Genomic DNA, 14915 nt, shown 5'->3' on the forward strand with positions numbered 1-14915 from the left:
AATGTAAACATACTAGAATTTTTGCTGGTGGTGATGTTCTGTGTCTGTTGCGCTTTAATTTAGTGCAGGAGTACTTCCATAATGTGTATTGTTGCACCAAAAGATGTTGCAGAATATGCCTCAAAAAGCCCACCGGCAGCAGCCTGCAGAGGCTCAAAATCACCCTTCTCAAGCTCCTGCTATACACGTGTGTTGTGGTCTCAGCTGTGTACCGTTGTAGGGAAACAAATTCAGCCTCTTTCTTAACAGCTTAGATGCAAGCCATAAAAAGTAATATGTTTGCTCCCCCCAACCCCTGCTCCTTTCAAAATATTTGTTTTTCAGCTTGTGCATTCTAAATGGATGAGTCCTTTGTAGTGTCCTGATGTCGAGTGTTATGGTGATATCACACATTCCATGCTTTGAGTGGGATCTCATTGGCTGCCCTGAATGACATGGCTTGATTTCCTTGAAATGCAGTAATGTCAGGCATTGCTACATAATGGCAACCCATTTTCTCAATGGTACTAGATCTTCTGTGTAGACACTCATGATGCTCTTCACAGAGGTTGTCCCCATGCTACAGAAGTCCTCTATAGAAAAAAGAGGACCAAGCCCATGATTCTCCCCCAGCTCAGTGAAGAAGGTACCGGTACTTTTCCAGTAAAAAGTCCAAATGTTTCTTGTGCTTCCCCCACACCCACCCCACGCAAACACTGGTGGATCTTTGTTCACAACCATTGTAACATAGGATGATATGTCTGAATGAAAAAAGAGAGACTGAGGGCAAGAGGTGATAAGCCCTCCAAGACTCTGGAGACAATTGGGAATACCGCATTTTTCGCTCCATAAGGCGCACCTCGTTTTTAGAGGAGGAAACAAGAAAAAAAAAAGGTTTTCCTCCTCTAAAAGCCCTGTTTTTTTAGGATCAACTAAAAGTTTTGCAGCTTTTTTTGCAAAGGGAAAAGCCCTGGTTTTTTGAGGATCAGCTAAAGTTTTGCAGCTTTTTTTGCAAAGGGAAAAGCCCTGGTTTTTTTGAGGATCAGCTAAAAGTTTTGCAGCTTTTTTGCAAAGGGAAAAGCCCTGGGTTTTTTGAGGATCAACTAAAGGTTTTGCAGCTTTTTTGCAAAGGGGGAAAAGCAAAGCTTTTTTATGGGGTTCAACTCACATTTCTGCAGCTTCTTAATCAGCCAGTCACATGTAGCTGGGGAAACAAACAACCTCCCTCTGCAGCACATTCAACAATGGAGGGTGGGGCTGAAAGGGAGCCAGGACTCTTATCTCTCTCCAGATCTCTTGCTGATCAGCTGCTGAGCGGCAGCCTTTCAACACCCCCTTTTCTCTTTGTAAAATAAAAAGCATGATCCACTTTTGGCCCCTGGGCAATTCAGCTCCAGGGACCACCATTCGCTCCATAAGACGCACAGATATTTCCCCCTTTCAGGAGGAAAAAAGTGCGTCTTATGGAGCGAAAAATACGGTAGGTTCTTATCAACTACAAACATAAATACATATAGAAAGCTGCTTTATACAGAGTCTAGCTCAGTGTTATTTCCTCTTGACTGGCAGCATCTCTCCCAATATCTGCAGCAGAGGTGTTTGCTCAGCTCTGCTCCCTGAGGTGTCTCTTAAACTGCAGGGGTCTGGACCTGGGACTTGTGCATGGAAAGCTTATATTCTTCCACTGAGCCATAGTTTTTTTTTTTAAGTGCAAAACTCTTTGCAGCTCTTGCAAATGTGACCTTTTTATGGATTGCCAAAACAAAGTTCCTTGCCGAGATTCCAGGGCGGAAAGTGACAGCATTAGCTTTTTTTTTTTATTGCAGGAAGGGTTGGTTGGTGCAAGGGGTGGGTTCTGTACACAGCATTCACTTCCTGGCAGGCTAAGCAAGCCTGGTGCTTCAGCGCCAACTGTCCCTGTTTTATGGTTCCTGTCCCTGCTAAATCACTGTCCTGCTTTTGTCTCTTGGAAAAACACCGCGTGTACATTGCAATACGCACACAATAGATCTTCCCCTGCCCAGGAGAAGTTAAGTCTCTGCTTTTGGGAGGAGGATGTGTGGATGTCGAAGTTGGTGCGCGTGCATGTAGATGTATGTGCATGGACACACAAATCTAGTTTATTGCTTCCTTTCCTTCCTTCTCCTCTTCTGTGCCTATCCAGATAGTAAATGTGCATGAATGTGGCAGCTATTCCAATAATAAGTACAACCAGATCCACTGAGAGACGTTGCATTAAGTTTTTATTTAAGCTGGGGGTGGGGGAACTATGGCAATTTTACAAAGAAACTACTTCCAAAACCAGAGCAAGGGAGCTGCTGAGTATACAAATACACTGTATAGCTTCAGGCTCCACTGGGTCTGGTAGTGGAAGGGGCATGTTGCTGTTAAAACCAGAAGGCTGTGGGTTCTAGAGCTGCTGCGAATCGGTGTAGACAATCCTGAGCTATTTTATGGTGGGTGCAGTGTTAGAAACTCAGATATATAAGCTAGGCACCAAATGGCTCCTTAAACCAAGGTTATGTTCACCAAAATGGAACGTCTAGTTGCCATTTTTCGGCAAGGTGGCTCTAAAGTCTTACAGTCGTACCTCAGGTTACGTCCTCTTCGGGTTACGTACTCCCATAACCCAGAAGTGTTTTTTGCCCCACACGCGGTCCATGCATGCGCAGAAGCGGTCTGCGCATGCACAAAGAGCAAAATCACACTTTCGCGCATGCGTGATATCGCCGTTCGGGTTTCCTACTTTTCGGGTTACAAACAGCATCCCAGAACCAATTAAGTACGTAACCCGAGGTACCACTGTATTTTTCAAAGGGTGGACTGATGGTGATTGATTATCTGTTAAACATCTGGCTAGTTCAGATGACAACCTTGAGCGCAGTTAAGAGCTTTGAGAACTTAAAGAAGAAAAGTCACTTGATCCAGGGGCCGTCCACATATACAGTATATTGTTCTATTCCTACCTCTTTTACTTTTTAATAGTTTTTATTAAAACAAAAAGAAAAGAGGGAAAGGTACATAAATTGTCTCCGCTTTCAATTTGTAGCTTTTTCAGAGTTAGTTTACATTTAGTGGGAGACACTTCTGCCATAGACATCTTGCATTTGGGGGAAGAGAGGGGGGAAAGAGAGGTGGGGTATTGTTCTTTCGTTCTATTGTGTATTATTAGTGTAGGGCGGTTGTGTCAACATCACATTGGTAGGTCCTTGGTTTATGTATTTATGTATTTGTATTGATAATGTGAGAGGTTAGGGGGTCCTGAGCTTGGTTGACTACATTCAGTTGATTGCAGTATGACTTGTTTGCAGGGTGGGAGGTTGTTGCCGACCTCTTTTTCTTAATGGCGACTGCTCCTGATCAGGCTGCACAGAAAAAGCATCTTGGTTCCAGAAATTCATTCCAATTGTGCTGTTAAAATATAACTGATAGAGCTCTACAGGATGGGGCATTAGTGTGTGAAAACAGTGCAGATCCAATGATCCCCAGATAGCGGAGATGTCAGGTGCCATCCTGGCACCCAGGCATCTTCACATGGTCGCAAGTGGTCAAAAAGCCAGGTGCAAAATGCTTGGCTAATATCAAACACAGGCCAGTGTTAGAAACTGGGATACAAAAGCTAGGAGCCATATGGCTCCTGGGACCTGGATTGCAGGCGCTAAAACAGAATGGATGATTCAGGAGTCTGCAGGGTAGCGCAGCAGCAAAAAATTCATCTTTTACTACTACGCTACCCCCCAAAACAGCTTATTTGAGTGGCAGTGCGGCAGCAGCAAAAAACAAAGACTTGTCTTTTGCTGCTGCACTATGGGTGAATGAGCTGTTTTGCGGGGTAGCACAGTAGCAAAAGATGTGTCTTTTGCTGCTGCGCTACCCTGCAGACCCCTTGAATCACCCGTCCAGGCAGGTGGAGATGCAACCAAGCAGTGTATACGTTTTATGAAATAAATAAATTGCAAATCACTGTGCACGACATTGATGAGATTGTTTCTGAGATACTATCTCCATCTTAAGGAGAGCAAGACAAGGATGGGGTTGTTTGGAGTAGGCATATATAAGGCAGATTTCAGGGACTGCCCAAGAGCAGATGGGATGGGACTAGGGAATCCAGTGGTACCAAAGGTGCAGTAAAGAGTGGTGGCTGGAGCAGAGGGGTCTTTTGCAGGGCAGTTTGAAGTAACAGAGAGGAGAAGTGACTGTCACATTGTGTTGGTGGCATCCAGCCCCACTGCAGAAAGTCTGGCTAATGTGGTTGAGTGACTCCTTCCCTTTGATTCTAGGGGGAAACCCTTCAGAGTTGGCAGGGGTGGAGAGAAGAGAGCTTGATGGCTTTCTGTCTGCTACTGGTTTAGTCTAGAGCCAGCTTTCCTCATTGCTCATCAGCCAGGGGTGTGCCCCTCCCTCAGCTTGCTCAGCTGGCAGGACCCCCAGACGGCACCAGGCCAGAGACAGCTTTGAGCGCGCCCCCCCCCTCTCTCTCCAGTCGAGTTTCAGGAACACAGGGTCTCTGGTTGATGTGTTGAGAGACCAGAAATGGTAGTGACACTTAAGGTTTTTAAGTCTTGTGCAGATCACCTCTACTGAGTGTGGGTGGGTGTTATTGAAAGTTTTTATGGACATTTTGGAAGAGGTACAGCAGCTTGGATGAAACAGTTCTCACTGACTGTGCTTCTTCAACACATTGCTGGAAAGGAAAGGAAATAAGGAGAAGGTTTATAGTTTTAGATGTTGCCATCAAAGAAGGGACATTAATCAGTGTCGATTTCCAGGAAAGACTGCTGTAATGGAATGAAAATGGTCTAGGCTGTTGCTCCAATTCTATCACAGAAATGTAGGAAGCTTCCTTGTTCTGTCCCATCTAGCTCAATACTGTTTACTCTTACTGGCAGTGGCTCTCCACACTTTCAGGTATGGGCCATTCCCAGTGCTGACTGGAGTTGCTGGGGGGTCCAACCTGGGACCTTCTGCATGTTAAGCAGATACTGTACTGCAAAACTATGGCCCAGTATATCCTTGATGCTTCTTGCATGCCTGCGACGTGCTCACACTCTAGCTCCACTGTGACAAACAGAACTGCTACAACAGGCAGGACTTGTGCAGAGGCAGTATCTCTTCTGCCTCTCAAGAGACTCCTCAGCTGCGGCCGAAGGTCAGCCTGCATGGGAGGTCAGGAAAGGACCTCTTCCTGACCCCTGTCCATTGGCTGACCTCTCCCACTTCAGCCCCTAACCTCTGCCACCCATCCTCATCTTCTTGGTTGAACTGCAAGCCCTCCGGCTTGGCCTTGTGACAGCTTCTGTATTTTTTCGGTGCCAAATGTCTGTGGCTGTTTGCTTCATCTATGCTCACCAGCCCCAACTGACATCTTTGGAGGGACCCAAAGGATGACTTGGCAATGGCTGGGCTCACAATGCTAATCATGCCGGTGAGATCTCAGTTGCTCTGGAATCAGACCCTGTTGACTTGCTCAGTGTCTGGATTGGCTACAAAGGGCTTAGGTCAACGCTTGGATGCCATCGTCTCCAGGAAACATGGGGACAGCAGCACCCATGTATCCATTTATTTATTTACACAGTGCCACCAGCGCTTGACAGACAAACTCAAGCAAAAAGGCAGATATCTTCCCCTTAAGGAGCATATATTCTGATTCATAGGGTTGTCAACTTGGAAGGGATCCTGAGGGCCAACTCCCCGCAATGCAGGGATCTCAGCTAAAGCAACCATGACATATGGCCATCCAACCTCTGCTTAAAAACCTCCAACGACGGGGAGTCCACCACCTTCCAAGGAAGTCTTTTCCACTTTTGAAAACTTCTTACTGTCAGACAGTTCTTTCCGATGTTTAGTTGGAAGCTCCTTTCTTGCAAATTGAAGCCATTGGTGCAATTCCTACCCTCCAGGGAAGGAGGAAACAAGCTTGCTCCATCTTCCATGTAACAGCCCTTGAGATATTTGAAGATGGCTATCTCAATCTCCCCTTTTCCAGCTCCCTCAACCATTCCTCATAAGGCTCTTTTTCCAGACCCTTGATCATCTTGGTCGCCCTCCTCTGCACACGGTTCAGCTTGTCAATATCCTTCTTAAATTGTGGCACCAACAACTGGACACAGTATTCCAGATGTGGTTGACCAAGGCAGAATGAGCAGGGCAAGGGCGAGGAAGTTGGGGCCCTCCAGACTACAGCTCCCATCACCCACAACCACTGGCCTTGCTTGCTGGGGCTGATGGGTGATGCTTGGGGGGGCACAGTAGATTTCCTCCATTCCTCTGTAACTGCCTGCACAGGCTCTGTTGAACACGATCAGGAGAAAAAGGAGGTGGTGGGCAGCAGAGCAGTGGAGAGATGCACAGCTGTGAAAGATCCAACTTTGTGGCCACAGGGTGACCCTTATTAGCTTCATCTCCTCAGATTCGTGAAACAGATGGAGAATTGAGAAGGTGGTACAGTACTGTCTACACCAGCCTTTCTCAACCCTACCAGGAGATACTGGGGATAAAATTTGGCGGGGAATCTAATATATATAGAGGAGGGAGAAAGGTTGTTTTCTGCTGCTCCAGAGAAGCGGACACGGAGCAATGGAATCAAACTACAAGAAAGAAGATTCCACCTAAACATTAGGAAGAACTTCCTGACAGTGAGAGCTGTTGGACAGTGAGAGCTGTTGGACAGTGGAATTTGCTGCCAAGGAGTGTGGTGGAGTCTCCTTCTTTGGAGGTCTTTAAGCGGAGGCTTGACAGCCATCTGTCAGGAATGCTTTGATGGTGTTTCCTGCTTGGCAGGGGGTTGGACTGGATGGCCCTTGTGGTATCTTCCAACTATGATTCTGTGATTCTATGATTCTATATACACAGGCCAGTTCACTGAGGAATTCTCATTTAGGAACAGACGATGCCAGTCTTCTGCTAAGTCAGACCATTGGCCACCCCGATCCCTGCCAGGCTGTGCATAGGATTCCATGGGTCTTGGCTCTCAACCAGGGCCTGCGCTCCAAAGGATTGAAGATGTGATGGAGGAGACTGTCATAGCTTTAAGAAATATCTAGTGCAGTACTGTCTACATCAGCCTTTCTCAACCCTACCAGGAGATACTGGGGATAAAATTTGCCGGGGAATCAAACCTTTGCCCTCTTCCCACTGAGCAGTGTCCCTGCATCTTCCTTTTTACAGCTCCAGCCTAGCATACTCCACATTCCTTTTCCCAGGGAGACTGGGATGTGGAGTGCCAGCTTGGGTTGCTGCCTCCATTATCATCATCAAAGGCCTCTCCAGCAGGTTGCAGATTAACCAGCCCTGCTTATTGTTGGCTATTGATTCACCCACCTGAAAACAGAGGCTGCCTTCAGAGGTCTAGGGAATGGCCATGGCCTGAGGGCTGCTGCAGCCCCAGACTGTCAGATTTGTTTGGACTCCTGGCATTTGACCAAATGGTCCCCAGCAGGAACATGCAGCAGGAAAGGAAGGCAGAGCTGCATATCAGATTTATTTCCCCCTCCAGTTGGCTGCCTACTTACGCTTCTTGTCCCTCCTGTTGGAAGCCACTAGAATCCTATCTACCTGCACAAAGCTGGCAGCACGTGTTGCATATGTTGCTAGAAGGTTGTCTTTTTGCCTTCTGGTTTATTAAGAGGCAGGAGCAAAGGACTCTGTGCCTTTAATGACCAAGGCCAGTGTGGTTCTTTCTCCAGCAGCTGGCCCATGGGTCATTGCCCCTGCACCCCATTGTCTCTGCATCCAGGCTGCAGCCAGCCCACCTGTGGCTCATGGCACCTGTAGTTCTGAGACAAGATCTCCAGATATGCAATCCTTATCTAGATTTGAGCCCTTCAGCCATCATGCCTCACCTGTGCAGTAGCCTTGAAATCATGTTGCAACAAAACTCACCCACAGCACTGAGTCAGCAGGATGAGGAACAGATTCATTGTTTTTCCTCTCTTGACAGCAATCTGAGTGTTGCATAGGGATAGAGGGGAAATGGGGGTGGGTGGGATGGGAAAAGTCACACACACACCCTACTCTATATTTCAGAAACTTGTTTGTTTGCAGTGCGTTTGGACACCACTTGAGCTACTGTAACCAACTTTTGCATTACAGTTCCCAAGATCAAGAAGCAGGTTGTCAACTGTGTCTGGATACGGCTGGGCACCATTTTGAATGAAGATAGTGGACTGAACCTTTAGAAAATGCCATTGATTTTAACCACTGATTTCAAAACTGGCCTGACGTCTTTGGTTTCTTAGACCTCTTAGACCGTGCTGGGCACAAGGTGCTACATTTGTGTGGTGTAGCAGCAGCAGGAGAGAGAGAGAGAGATTTCTATGCCAAGCTCAGATGCTTACATGTTGAGCACAGTGGTAATCCACCACAGCAGTAGACAGCTAGGAAGGTTGCTGTTACTGCCAATTCTGCTTTTGTGTGTTGCTGCTGGACATTTCAGACAATGTGTCTTGCATTTCATGGCCTTTTGGTCCCACCATTTATCAGTTTTGCTCTCTTCCATTCTCACACATATACAGTATGTGTTATAAGAGTTAAAAGGGGTCCTTCTCTGGGAGGGAGCCCGGACCTCTGGCAGAGCACAATTGGAAGCCCTTACCGGCTAGTAAAATGACAGAGACCAGACCAGAATTCTAGTAAAAAGCAAGGCGGCTAGTTAAGCCTGATCTTTATTAAAAGCTGTTGCAACAGGGTGCGGGCCCCCCAGGAGTTTGGAGGAGGACCCAGAGCCATGCGTGCAAGCCCTTAGCCTTTCAGCTCTCTATATTGGACCAACAGGCCAAACTCTACGCCAAAGGATAAATGGACATAAATCTGATATCAGGAATCACAAGACAGAGAAACCAGTAGGAGAACACTTCAGTCTCCCAGGACATTCTATACAAGATCTCAAAGTAGCTGTCTTAATACAAAGGAATTTCATAAATAGACTGGAAAGAGAAGTTGCTGAATTGCAACTCATTACGAAACTCAAAACCACGGGAGAGACCTGGTCAAAGCTATATTTAGCCATCTCACCCCTTGTTTTTTTTCCTTTAGGACTAATTGCAGTCGTTAACAGTCATCAACAGGTTTTCCACACCCATCAGCCAGTCACCCATTCCCACCACCCTTCTGAGTAATACCCCTCCCCACTCCCTCACTATATATAAGGGTCTGGTGACTTCTGTTTCAGGGTATCTGAAGAAGTGTCCATGCACACGAAAGCTCATACCAAGAACAAACTTAGTTGGTCTCTAAGGTGCTACTGGAAGGATTTTTTATGTTTTAATTTTGTTTTGACTATGGCAGACCAACACAGCTACCTACCTGTAACTAGCCCTTATATAGACATTTTAAATTGCCCGCCCTGGAGTCCAAGACCACCCCCCAGATACATCATACCTACATCACAGAAAAGGCGGTCACCAACAGAATCCTGAGTGCGTTGTTTATCTCTTGTCTGGCAAGTTACCTGATTGCATTATCTGGGTTTTGGCCACTCTTTTGTTATTATAACTACCTAATTCCTGAATCTAGATCACAGGCTCACACTCTGTTCATACCTTGAATGTGCCCTTAAGACAGGACAGGATTTTTGAGGAAAGAGACAATGGGGAGATTTCCCACTTTGACCTTTCAGAGAAATATTCAGGTCAATTCATTCATGACCTAATCTGTGGGGTTTCAGACATGTGGTTTATATATACAGTTATGAACATTTATATTTTTTTATATATGACCTTAAAATTCTTATAATAATTGTCCCTGCCAGTTGAGAGTAACACCTCATGCATCTAATGGCACATGGCTTTGGTCCACGAAAGCTCATGCCACAATCAATCTGTTAAGTCTTTGAAGGTTGCTGCAAGATTGCTTGGCATGTTGGCTGGGGCTGATGAAAGCTGGGAGTCCGACAATATGTGGAGAGCCACAGGTTTCATATCCCAGAAGCCTCTGCAATGTGCAGAAGATCCTTGATAGATGTTCAGAGGTTTCATGCCCCATGTGTTTCCTCTTGAGGCTGTGTTGTTGTTGTTGTTGTTGTTGTTTAACAACACCTGCGACATCACAGTTTCCTCTTTGCTCTTGAATTGAGCTCTTTTGACTGAGCTGGAAGTTTGAAGGCGAAGAGAATGAGGGACTTGATTTGGGCCTGCAAAAAGTTAAATCTACCAGGACAGTGGTGAAGCTAGGATGCTGGGGGCGGGGGCGGGCTGTACTGCTTCCTGGAGGACAGAAGGCTACCCCACCAGGCCAGAAATGGTTAGCCACCTCAGCTCTGGGTCTTGCTCCTCTAGGTTATGTCCGAGCCACAAGGCACTTTGCTTCCTTCCTGTTGACTGCAGTGGGGTGCCTCTCTAGATCAGTGTTTTTCAACCACTGTTCCGCGGCACACTAGTGTGCCGCGAGATGTTGCCTGGTGTGCCGTGGGGAAAATTGAAAAATTCAAGAGAATTACTTTATATATAGTCAATATAGGCACAGAGTTAAAATTTTTAACATTTTCTAATGGTGGTGTGCCTCGTGATTTTTTTCATGAAACAAGTGTGCCTTTGCCCAAAAAAGGTTGAAAAACACTGCTCTAGATGTTGCTGGACTACAACTCTCATCTCCCCTGGCTATTGGTCATGCTTTCTGAGATTGCTGGGAGTTGTAGTTCAGCAACACCCGGAAGGCCAAAGGTTCTCCACACTTGATAGAAAGGCTTTGTAAGTAGTGCTCATTGGGGGAAAGAGAGAGTTTCAGCTGAAAGTCTCAGATGTTCTGCCTGGGACCTGGCATGTCTGCAGTGGAAGGAAATTCCATAGCAAGGGGGCAGCCAGTGTGTGTGATGCTCGTACGAGATTTTTTGGACCCAGGTGTGCTACAAAATGCATGTGCTAAAGGTAATTGTTGCAAGTGTGTGTGTTGATTCAACAAACACCAATCTTATTTGAGCTATTCCTCAAGTGTGTGTGTCTGTACATGCACACACACACACACACACACACACCCCTTAGACTCTGTGCCTGGATTATGTGGTCAGAAAGGCAGCATTGCTCTGGCAACATATAAGGGAGAGAGTAGTCTCTCAGGAATGTGAGACCTGAGCCTTTCAGCGGCTTTATAAATCTAAAAACAGCACCTTGAATTGTGTCAGGAAGACAGCCTGGGAGCTTATGTGGATGTTGTAGCAGTGTTGCGGGTGCATTGCCAGATCTCTTTGTAAGCAAACTGCTTTTCCGTGGGTGACTTCTTGTGCCCTGTTAACACGCAATATAAAATGTCCTGCTTCTGAATACCAGTTGCTTAAAACTGCAGGATGGAACCTCCGCCCCCCACCCCTGCAGATTGCCACATAGATCAGGTAACACACAGAGCAGGGGTAGCCCATGTTGTGGCCATTCAGATGTTGTTGGACAACAATTCTCCCAACCCTGGCTGGGGCTTAAGCAAGTTGGAGCACAATATGTTGGCTATCCCAGAAGTTGTAGTCCATCTGTTACCTGTCCAGCCTGTCTGGAGGGTCACAGATTCCCCATCCCTAAGGGAAGAAGTACCTGATCACTCAATACAGCCTGATATTCCCAGCACTGCAAAGTATTTACAGGCAGCTGCAGTGACTGTGAGATTGGAGAGCAGGTGGCTTGTGAGCAGTACAGTACTGATGAAAACAAACAGTGCTGTGTCTTATGCCCCCCCCCCACTCTCTGGCTTCCTGAGGATGTGACAGGGTGACAGCCCCCAAAGGATATTGTTATGTCATTTGTTGGGAGGGAGTGTTTTCTGTTTGTCTGTAGCAGACTAAAACTGGTTCACACATGCAGCTACTTTGTTATCTAACTACAGTGGACGCTCGGGTTGCAAACGCGATCCGTGTGGGAGGCGCGTTTGCAACCTGCGCCGCTGTGTCTGCGCACGCATGTGACATAATTTGGTCTTCTGCGCATGCGCAAAGCGTGATTTTTGTGGTTCTGCGCATGCGCAAGCACCAAAACCCGGAAGTAACCCGTTCCGGTACTTCCGGGTTCGGCGCAGAGCACAACCCGAAAAGGCGTAACCCGCAGCTGCCGTAACATGAGCTATGACTGTACTTGACAACGCAATGACTTGCAGCTGATGGGAATAAACAATGTTGTGTCATTTGAAATCTCTCTTTCCACCTGCTAAGAAGCTAAGAACTCAAGAAAACCCCAGCTGGATCAAGCCCAATGCCCACCTGGTCCAGTGTCTGGCTGCCACAATGGCCAACCAGATGCCTAGGGGGAAGCCTACAATTTAGGACTGTTCAGTGCAACAGTCCTCTCCTCACTTGAGATACCCAGCTTCAAATAATGAAGGCAGAAGGTAGCTAACCTTTCCTTGGAGCTGTCCTGGATGTTTGCCCTCTGCCGCGGCTGAGGAGTAGCTTACTCCCAGTGTCAGTGACACCTCTTGACCCTGTTTTGTGTGATCGATTCCCCACTCCCAGAGAAAGGATGGACTAACATATCCCATTGCTTACTTTGGTGCTGAGAGGATAAAAAGGAGCAGGTTCTGCAAACAGAGTTTAGATAAAGGCCTTCCTAAATATCATCAGAAAGGCTAGTTGAGGAAAGGAGGAACCAAGTGTGTACCTAGCCATTATCCTTGGGTTCCCTGTTCCTTATGGGACTGCAACTTCAGACCATGGCAGGGGCAGATATTTCAAAAGGCATGTTTGCGTTGTAAATGTAACCCCCTTTAAAAGCCGTCCTGCTCCAAAAAAATTATGGCGACTATGTAAACTAGTGATCTGCAATACTTCTCAACAGGATCATGGGTCATTACTCCCAGATGAATTAATCTGAAATAGCTAATACTCCTGGGGTCTGTACTCACAGACCTACAGGCAAATCCCTGATAGAATTTGGGGTGAAATTATTGGATTTTGTGGGGGGTGGTTGAACAAATATGCAAATGAACCAAGACAGACTTTAGAGAAAAAGTTATGGGGTTGTTGGGACTGAACCAGTTTTATTACCCAGAGATAGTTGGCAGTTGAAGATTGTAAAGCTCCAGTTACAGGTAGGTAGCCGTGTTGGTCTGCCATAGTCAAAACAAAATTAAATTACCGGTAAAAATTCCTTGCAGTAGCACCTTAGAGACCAACTAAGTTTGTTCTTCTTTTTTTTGTAAATAATTTTTATTGGTTTTTCCTCTGAATTTTAACAGAGATTGTAACAGAAAATTTGTAGAGACAAATAATACAAAAACTATATATTACAAAAGATTTATATCACTCTTATCTTTTACATTTACAATTTACGTTCAACAAATTTAAGTTTGTTTTTGGTATGAGCTTTCATGTGCATGCACACTTCATCAGATACCAAGTGTGCAGGGACCGAGCTCAGCTATTTGTGTAAATGGCACACTTGTTGAATGTTACATGTGAATAACTACAGCCGTACAGTTCAACTATTGTGCACATAGATTGTACACTTTTTTGAATGCAATGTGAGAATAGCTCTAGTTTTTTGTGACTTTCAGCAGAGGTCTTGGCTCCTGGTGGGGTTGGTTCTCCTTTAATACAGAGAAGCCCCACACAGTGCATTAGTGTTTTTTATCAAAACTCTGCAGAGGTTCCCATTCAGTTTAGCATCTCCAGGTCTCAAGAGCTTACTGGCCAAGCTCCAACAACAGGACAAACCCAGGGGTGGAGCAAGGGGATTGCATTGGGGGTGGGTTGCCCCGGGTGCCACCCTGGAGGGGGTGACACTCTGCGCCCCCCCACAACGCCCAAGCCGAGCCCTGCCGCATAGTAAAAAGCACACGCCGACGGCTTGCTTGCAAACCTGCTCAGCGCACAGTTTCCCCCCCCCCCCGCTGGGGCGGAGGCGAGGGGCGGGCCAGGGAGGGGCGTCAGCCGCTGATGTCTGCGCTGAGCAGGTTAGCGAGCAAGCGAGCTGTGGAGCGAGGCTGCCTCATTGCCGCGGCGGCGCTCTGTAGCACACGTGTCGTACGGAGCGTGCATGCGTTATACAGAGCAACACTGCGCATGTGCGCTACGGAGCGGTGCCACGGCAACCCCGCGAGCAAGCTACAGAGCAAGGCAGCCTCGCTCCGCAGCTTGCTCACAAACCTGCTCGGCACCAACATCAGCGGCCAAGCGGCTTCGTTCACCAGTGGACAAACCCACACTCCATGTTAGAAATCATGAGATCCCTTTCCACCCAAGTTTCTTTACATTTCCCGTCTTTCACAGCCACGGTGGAACTTGAGCTGGACAGATAGGAATAGGAATAGGAATAATTTATTATTGGCCAAGTACATTTTCCAACATACTTGGAATTTGTTTCGGCTATTCTCTTGTTAGGTTTCTCCATGGACATTTGGTTTGTCTGGTGGCTGCAATTTGGCTTCTCCCTGCATTGACGCTTGCCAGGGAGAACGCTCAGCTGATTTTGTGGGGGTGGGTTTGGGGGGTAGATGTGCCCCTGCTGTCTCTCCTCCCCTTTCATTCAACCCTTGGTTCTCGAGGCAGGAGCGGTGTTTTTTTAAAAATCATTCTGCTGGTTCTCACTGGTGTGAGTTTCTCCAACAGACTTTGAAGTTGGGCTGGGAATCCTGGCAGGCTTCTCTTTATCCCAGTTACTTTGGTCTGGGCTGTGAATCAGCAGTCGGCTCCCTGCAGAGATTTGAAAGGGGGTGGTGGTTTTGGGTTCCCACCGATTCCCTCCTAGCAGTCGGATGAGTCTGGCAGGTTTGCAGCGCTGCGGATGTTCTCCTTGCTCTGTGCCACCTGCCCCCTCTGTTCCGATATTGTGGGTCTCTTGCTGCCACTGCTGGGTATCTTAAGCTCTTTCCCAGGCCTCTTTCTGGGCCCCAGGAGGGGTGGCTTCACTGCCTTCTTGCAGCTGCTGAATTGTACACCTGGCTGCCTACACAAGGGCCCTTTGTCCTGCACCAGGGAGCTCTGAAGAGTGGGTGGGGGTGGGGTGGGGTAGGGGAAAGGGAGA

Source organism: Lacerta agilis, chromosome 2 (genome assembly GCF_009819535.1).
Source record: "Lacerta agilis isolate rLacAgi1 chromosome 2, rLacAgi1.pri, whole genome shotgun sequence".
NCBI lineage: Eukaryota > Metazoa > Chordata > Lepidosauria > Squamata > Lacertidae > Lacerta > Lacerta agilis.